The sequence below is a fragment of the Fukomys damarensis genome, unplaced genomic scaffold (assembly GCF_012274545.1).
Source record: "Fukomys damarensis isolate Sample0158 unplaced genomic scaffold, DMR_v1.0_HiC HiC_scaffold_13, whole genome shotgun sequence".
Classification (NCBI taxonomy): Eukaryota; Metazoa; Chordata; class Mammalia; order Rodentia; family Bathyergidae; genus Fukomys; species Fukomys damarensis.
In genome coordinates, this window is record NW_022900925.1 from 10132630 (window position 1) to 10140178 (window position 7549).

Below are 7549 nucleotides of genomic sequence, written 5' to 3' on the forward strand. Positions count from 1 at the left end.
GAGGTTAACATTTAGACAGGGGAACACAGTATCATCCCCTCCATGTGTCTTCCCCAACCTCTGCCCTGCCCTGCAGTCTCATTCATCCTGAAAGGTGAGCACCCGCAGGGCCAAGTTCTCCTCCAGGAGGCAGAGAGTCAGGAAGATAAGCCAATGTCCCCCACAAACACCTTGGACGAGTGGGGTGCAGCTCGCAGCAGCTCGAGTGAGGACCATTCAGAAGGCGCTGCTTCTGTCAAGAACCTCCTTAGTGTTCTCTTTTCCATCTCGCAAGATGGTGGGCAAAAAACCTGAGAATCCAGATAATAAGGACAAGAAACCTGAAGCTGAGAAGACTGATACCACTGGCATGTTTGAAAGGGGTAACAGGAAGGCTAAAAATATCCAAGAAGGGGCAGCCCCACTGTAGCCGAAACCCTGTCCTGGTTAGAAGAATTGGGAATACTAGCATCACTCCCTGGGCCATGCTGATCATCCTCACTGGGCGCCACCGAGGCAAAAGAGTGGTTTTCCTGGAGGAGCTGGCCAGTGGCTTGCTACTTGTGACTGGGCCTTTTACCCTTAATAGCGTTCCTCTGCGTACAACACACCAGAAGTCTGACATTGCTACCTCCACAAAAACTGATATCAGCAACGTGAAAATCCCCAAACACCTCACGGATGCTTATTTCAAGGAGAAGAAGCTGCCGAAGCCCAGACACCAGGAGGGTGAGAACTTTGACACCGAAAAAGACAGATACCAGGTATCAGAGCTGCACAAGGCTGATCAGAAAGCGATAGACTTGCAGATTTCCCCCCAAAATCAAAGCTGTTCCTCAGCTCCGGGGCTACATGTGATCCCTTTTTGCTCTGACAAATGGAATGTGCCCTCTCACAAATTGGTGTTCTACATTTCTTACTAAGAACCTAATTAAATAACTGGTATGTTGAAAAAAAAAAAGCACCTCATTAGTGCCTCATTAGCTTCTTCCCCCAAATCCTTGTGCTTTCTTCTTCCTACTTATTTGCATCAGCCTTGCAATAAGGGAAAGTACCACAAGGCCCTGGCTTGCTCACCTCTGAGCCCCTCTGCCAGCCATTCCCTCTGCTTGGAAAGTTTTCCAACATTGCCTACTCTTGTCAGGGCTTGCCAAGTGCAAGAAGCCTATCTCTAAAAGCTCTTCCTCTGCACCCCAGAACCTTGTGCTTTCCCGTCATATCATCGCTCTGGTGGTTTGTCAGCAACTTGCCTGTCTCCTCACATAGAATCAACATTGCAGAAAAACAAGGACTTCATCTGGCCTGGGCATTACTATGTCTCCCATGCTCAGGCTGGTGCCTAACCCCTGTGGTAAGTGCTCAGTGGCCTTTGCTGAGCACATGGAAGGGATGGAAGGTCATCTGAAGGAAAGGAGTTTTTGTTTTGTTTTGTTTTTAATCAAGGGCTCGCTTGCTGAAAATGGTGGGGACGGGAATTTCTAAACTTCAATAAGTATCGGAAGCCCATCCCTGCCCTCTCCTAGTTTGGTACTGGGTGGCTCTACCCAGACCCTCAGGTAAAATCCTCCTATTTTGTCATCCCGTCACCACCCAGAGTCCTGAGGTCCCTTCCTTTTCCCAAGTGCATTTTCCTCCCTCGCTTTTATTTTATTTTTTATTTTTTAGTACCGGGGATCTAACTCAGGATTTTGGGCTTGCTAGGCAGGCGTGATGCCACTGAGCTAAATCCCTGGCCCTATTTAATTTATTTTTAAAGTTTCCAAACATCTATTGTTGACTCACTAGTGCTGATCACAGAAATAGAATAAGATTCTTGGGCAGGGATTTAGCTCAGTGGCCCCATGCCTGCCTTATAAACGCAAGGTTCTGAATTCGATCCCAGTACCGGGAAAAAAAAGGAGGGACAGGGATTTAATTCAGTGGTGTGGCCACCTGCCTCGAAAGCACAAGGTCTGAAGTTTGATCCCCAGTATCGAGAGAGAGAGAGAGACAGAGAGACAGAGAGAGAGAGAGAGAGAGAGAATAAGGATTCCTGATTAAGCACATTCAACTGTCCAGCTAGTGGTATTTTTAAGCTTGGTATGGTGATATAATCTTGACTATGATAAAGAAGATATCATCTTGTGACCTCAGAGAGATAATATACTGTATCTCATGTGCAATTTGTTACAGTCCCAGCTTGGCCCTCCTCCAGTGTCTCCTCTTGGAGTTGTACTTGATTTTATTATCAGTCTTCATTCGAATTCAATGAAGAATGGGATGATTCTGCTTTTGCTTCTTGGCCAGGAATTGTCTGATTCTGGGTCTTATGAGAAGACAAATGCGTGCACAGAATGGTGGGTGGAATTAGAACCTCACTTTTGGAACAACTGTGCACTACCTTGTATGCATCTGCTTTTCCCAAAGTGGAAGAACTCATAGCCACCTCATCCTCCGAGTGCACAATGGATCTGAAAGTTTTACAGCCTTCGCAGTAGCTTAGACCTCAGCTCTGGAGTCTGCCTGCCTGAGTTTGAATTCCAGATTTATACCTTACCAGCCCTTGTGCCTGAGCAAGTTACTTCATGTTGCTATTCCTCTGCTTCCTCCTCGGGATAAACCTTCCAAGGACGTCTACCTGATGGGATTATTGGAGAATTAACTGTCTCTACATGGGTGGTAGCCAGCCTCCAAAACAGCTTCCAATGAGAGTCCCGTCCTAGTATTATTCATTCTGTTGTATAGTCCCTTTCCATAGTCAATAGGGTTCATCTAGGTAATTGACAGAATATTGCAAACAGGATATATTTTGTGATAATTCAAAATGTACATAATGGGATAATAACCAAATCAGAGTTATTAGCATTTTTAGCTCCTTAAACATTTTGGGTTGGGAAGTTTTAAACACTTTTTTCTAGTTCTTTGTAAAATATAGAACAAATTGTTGTGAACTATGGTCACCCTACTGACTTTATTTTTACTTATTTATTTTTTGGTGTGTGTGTGTGGGGGTGAGACAAGGTCTCACTACGTAGCCCAGGCTGGCCTTGAACTCATTATGTAGTCCAGGCTGGCATCAATCTCATGGAGATCCTCCTGACTCAGCCTCCCGAGTGCTAGGATTACAGGCGTGTGCCTCCACCACCAGTCCCACTGACTGCAGAATGGTAGAATTTAGTCCTGTGTAACTGTAGTTTGCTCTTGAATTTCTGTTCCAGATAAACTGCAAGAGAGTGCTTCTTGTTGTAAGGTATTGCTCTTAGAAGATTTTAGCTATGGATAATACAGCACACAAAATGCTTCAAGTGGTGTCTGATACATTGTCCCCATATAAGTAAGCCATCCTTGACTCTATTTTACAGTCAGAAGGACTGAAACTCAGGCTAGTAAAGTTATGTCCCTGATATACACAGCTAGAAAGTCACGATGCTGTCATGTCATGTCATGAACTCTGGACATTTCACAGCAAGTCCTAGGTCCCCCACCCCTGTACCTGTTCCCTATCATTATGGGAATCACACTTAGTGGCATAAAACAATTTCATTCCATACCTGGAGTTTGTGAGCCAGGAATTCCGATAGCACAGTGGGGATGGTTTGTCACCGCTCTGAGACATCTGGGTCCTTATTTGGAAATTGAAGGTCTGGGGATTACTGACAGTTATGGGGGGAACATCATGCAAGTGTCTGGGAGTGGGCCCTGGCCTCTGCCTGGAACCTTTCTATGGGGACTCTTTCTGAAGCTGGGTCTCTTTTTCTTTTTCTTTTTTTTTTGAGACAGAGGCTCACGCTGTAGCTCAGGTTGGCCTTGAATTCACTATGTAGCCCAGGCTGGCCTCCAACTCATGGCAGTTCTCCTGCCTCAGCCTCCCAAGTGCAGGGATTACAGGTGTGTGCCACCACGCCCTTCTCCAGTAGGTTGATGTTATGTGCACAGATAGAAACACAGAAAATGGGAGTGTATTCCAGTGGTAGAGCACCCAGTATGCATGAAGGCCTGGGTTCGATCCCTGCACCACAAAAGAAAAAGTGGAAAAAAACTACAAAGACCACCTGCTGAAGACAACATGCATCCCCAGGACCATGTTCCCTGGTGTCTACATGTACCAGGCACAGTGGAAACAAAGCCACCAAACTACTGGGCAGTGGTTTCCTAGAGGGAGGGTGGCAAAGAAACACTGCCACTTTGATGTGACAGGCGCCCCTGCTGAGACCTGCATGGAGAAGGGACACTACTCTGTTCCAGGGGCTCAGAAGTTGTTTCGCAGAAGAGATAATGTCTGAGCCAAATCAAAAGGGCATCTTGGGTGGAGGGACAAGTTTGGGCAAAGGCAAAGAGAAACAACTCAAGTGAGTCAGTGTGGCTGTAGAAGTGGGACAAGGTGAACAGTGCTAAGAGAGAAAGTTCCAGGGACACCTGGGAACCAGATTCCAAGAAAAATGACAAAGGTAGAACACTTGGTCACTGATGAGAAGTGGGCTTGTGGACATCCTAGGAAGAGAAAGGAAGAGAATGTGCATAATACAGTTGGCTCTGCCGTGAGGCTTGAGAAGATCACAAGAGCAGTGAGGGAGGGAGGGCTGTTTGGACACACGGAGTCTGACATGCCCATGGGCATTTGAGTGGAGTTCCAGTTAGATCTGTGTTTGTTCAGCTCTAGACTGAGGCATGGATAAGTCACATGCGAGCTGCTGATGGAGAGCATTGAGTGTTAGGGTAAAGAGACACCAGGTGGCGCACCCCTGTAATCCCAGCACTCGGGAGGCTGAGGCAGGAGGATTGCTGTGAGTTCGAGACTAGCCTGGGCTACACAGTGAGTTCCAGGTCAGTTTCAACCACATAGTGAGACCCTATCTCAAAAAACAAACAAACAAAAAGAGACACCAGGTCTACATTCTGTAGGCAAGGAGGAGGTGGGGAAGGTCTTTGAGCAAGAGATGATGGCTAATACTTAAGGAACTCCCATTTTATGTCATGCCCAGTCCCAAGCATTTTATATTAATTTATTTGGACTTTATAACAATTGTGTAAGGCAAATACTACTACATTTCATCAATTTAGGATATCATTTGTAGGACATACCATTATTCTGTGTATTGCAAAGAAAAAAATACTCACCAGTTATGTCATACTTTCAATTTAAAATGCATTCGGACTTTAGAGATATTAAAATGCAAGAAGAGCCAGGTGTGGTGGCACACACCCATAATCCCAGCTCTTGGGAGGCTGAGGCAGGAGGATTGCCATGAATTCAAGGCCAGCCTGAGCTACATAATGAGACCCTGTCTCAAAAGCTAAGAGAAGGCCAGGGATTTAGCTCAGTGCTGCCATACCTGCCTCGCCCGTGCAAGGTCCTGAGTTTGATCCCTGGTACAAACCCCCCTCTGCAAAACAATAACAAGAACCAAAAAAAAAAAAAAAGGAGAGAGAAAGAGGGGCTGGGGATTTAGCCCAGTGGTGCTTATGCCAGCCTTACAAGCACAAGGTACTGAGTTTGATTCCCAGTACTGGGAAATAAATAAATAAATAAAAATTTTAATTAAAAAAATTTTAGAACCCAAGAGAAACCAGGAGTGGCAGTGCTCACCTATAATCCCAGCACTCAGGAGGCTGAGGCAGGAGGATCACCATGTGTTGGAGGTCAGTTCAAGTTCTGCCTGAACTATGTAGTAAAACTGTGCCTCAACACGCACACACACACACACACACACACACACACACACACTTCAAAAACCAAAACAAAGCAAAAAACTAAAAGAAAACAAAGAATGTAAAAAAAGGCCATAGAATCAAAGAAATATATTTTCTGCACATAAAATAACAGGCTAGGCATAGTGGTACACGCTTGGTAATCCCAGCTAATTTGGAGGCTGAGGCAGAAGGATGGCGATTTTGCAACTCTGCAAAATCCTATCTCAAAACAAAAATTAACAAAAGGTTGGAACGTAGCTCAGTGATACAGTACAGTGCTTGCCTAACACGTGCAAGAACTTGGGTTCCACTTCCAGCGCCATGGTGGGAGGTGAAGTTACCCTGGAGCTGAGGCTCTGTAGCTCAGTGGTAGAGTGCTTGCCTACAAAAATCTGAATTTGATCCCCAGCACAACAAACAAACAAACAAACAAACAAGAAAACTTGCTCTGAGAGATTAAACAAGTTGTGCAAGGTCCAGTAAGAGACAGCTGGGATCTGAAACCAAACACCTCAACTCCAAAGCCCAAATTCATAGTCATTATATGATCCTAGGCAGGAGGTTGTGCGCTGTGTGGTTTTCAGAGGACCAGTGTGGCCGCTGAGGGGGACAGGTATTTAAAGGGAGCACACGGGGTCAGGTGGTACATCTGGGGGACAGAATTCCACTGAAAAGGGTTCAGGATGGGTTGGGGACCAGGGGCAGGGGAAGCAGACAGACAGAGATCCTTCAGGGACTGTCAGTCTAACTGAATGTGGGTATGAAACTCAGAACAATTTCAAAATGTTGAGCCCGGAAGGCGGACATCATGGAAAGACACAAGGCAGCTCCTGCAGTCCAGAGGAGCTGTGCTGCCTGGGCAATCAGGAAGTGAGCTTTTCATCTTGTGTTGGGCAGTGACTATGCCTTGTTATTTGTCGATTAAATGAATAAGTATGAATGTATGATCCTGTGTGATCTGGGTCTCATATTTCATACATAAAATGGATTGGGCCAGCACGTGTAAAACAGAAAGGGAGGTCATCTAATGGAAGGGTAAGAGGTCCTTTCTCCATCCACAAGGACTTTATGCACACCCCAAAGATAGTGGTTCTGCTGCAGGCAACATTAACTAAGACCACTTAGTACTGATTCTGAAGGTAGGGCCCAAGCATGAGTAATTTTAAAGCTGCCTAGGAGACTACAATGTGCAGCTGATTGAAAACACTTGTTTGGGAGCCTCCAGGTAGCTAGTTTTGTTTTGTTTTGGTACTGGGGATTGAACTTGGGTCCTTGCGCTTGCAAGGCAGACCACTGAACCGCTGAGCTAAATCCCTGGCCCTTCCAGGTAGCTAGTTTTAAGAATTCTAGGCTAGGTGAGGGCCAGGTGCCTGAACTGAGACTTGTGGTTGAGGACAAACCTTTTTTTCATGTTCCATCTCCAATCCCGCAAACCAAAAACTCTCGATGTACAGAGGACCAACACCAGGGTTTCTGACTATGAACTGTTGACATTTGGGCAGGTTAATTATTTTTCTTTTTGAGACAGGGTCTTGCTATATAGTTCGAGTTGGCCTTGAACTCATATGTAACCTAGACTGGCCTTGAATTCATGGTAATCCTCCTGCCTCAGCCTCCCAAATGTTGGGATTACAGGTATACACCACCACACCTGGTTTGGGCAGGTTAATTTTCTGTTGTGAGGACTTCCTGTGCACTATAGAATGTCAACAGCACCCCATTTTCTCTACTCACTACTCACTAGTACAGTCTCCCAATCAAAACAATACAAAATGTTTCCAGATATTGCTAAATGTCTACCAGGGTGCTAAATCACCCCCAGTTCAAATCCTTGCCCCACACCGAGAGCCTCCAGTCCCTCCTCTGCCCTCCCCAGTGCAGAGGCCAAGCAGAATTGGAG

At 45.8% G+C, this 7549-nt stretch overlaps 1 pseudogene; it reads right to left on the reverse strand.

Annotated features, from left to right (window-relative positions):
* Nucleotides 1-2145: 2145 nt before the first annotated feature.
* Nucleotides 2146-2398, reverse strand: LOC104855928 (annotated as a pseudogene).
* Nucleotides 2399-7549: the final 5151 nt, after the last annotated feature.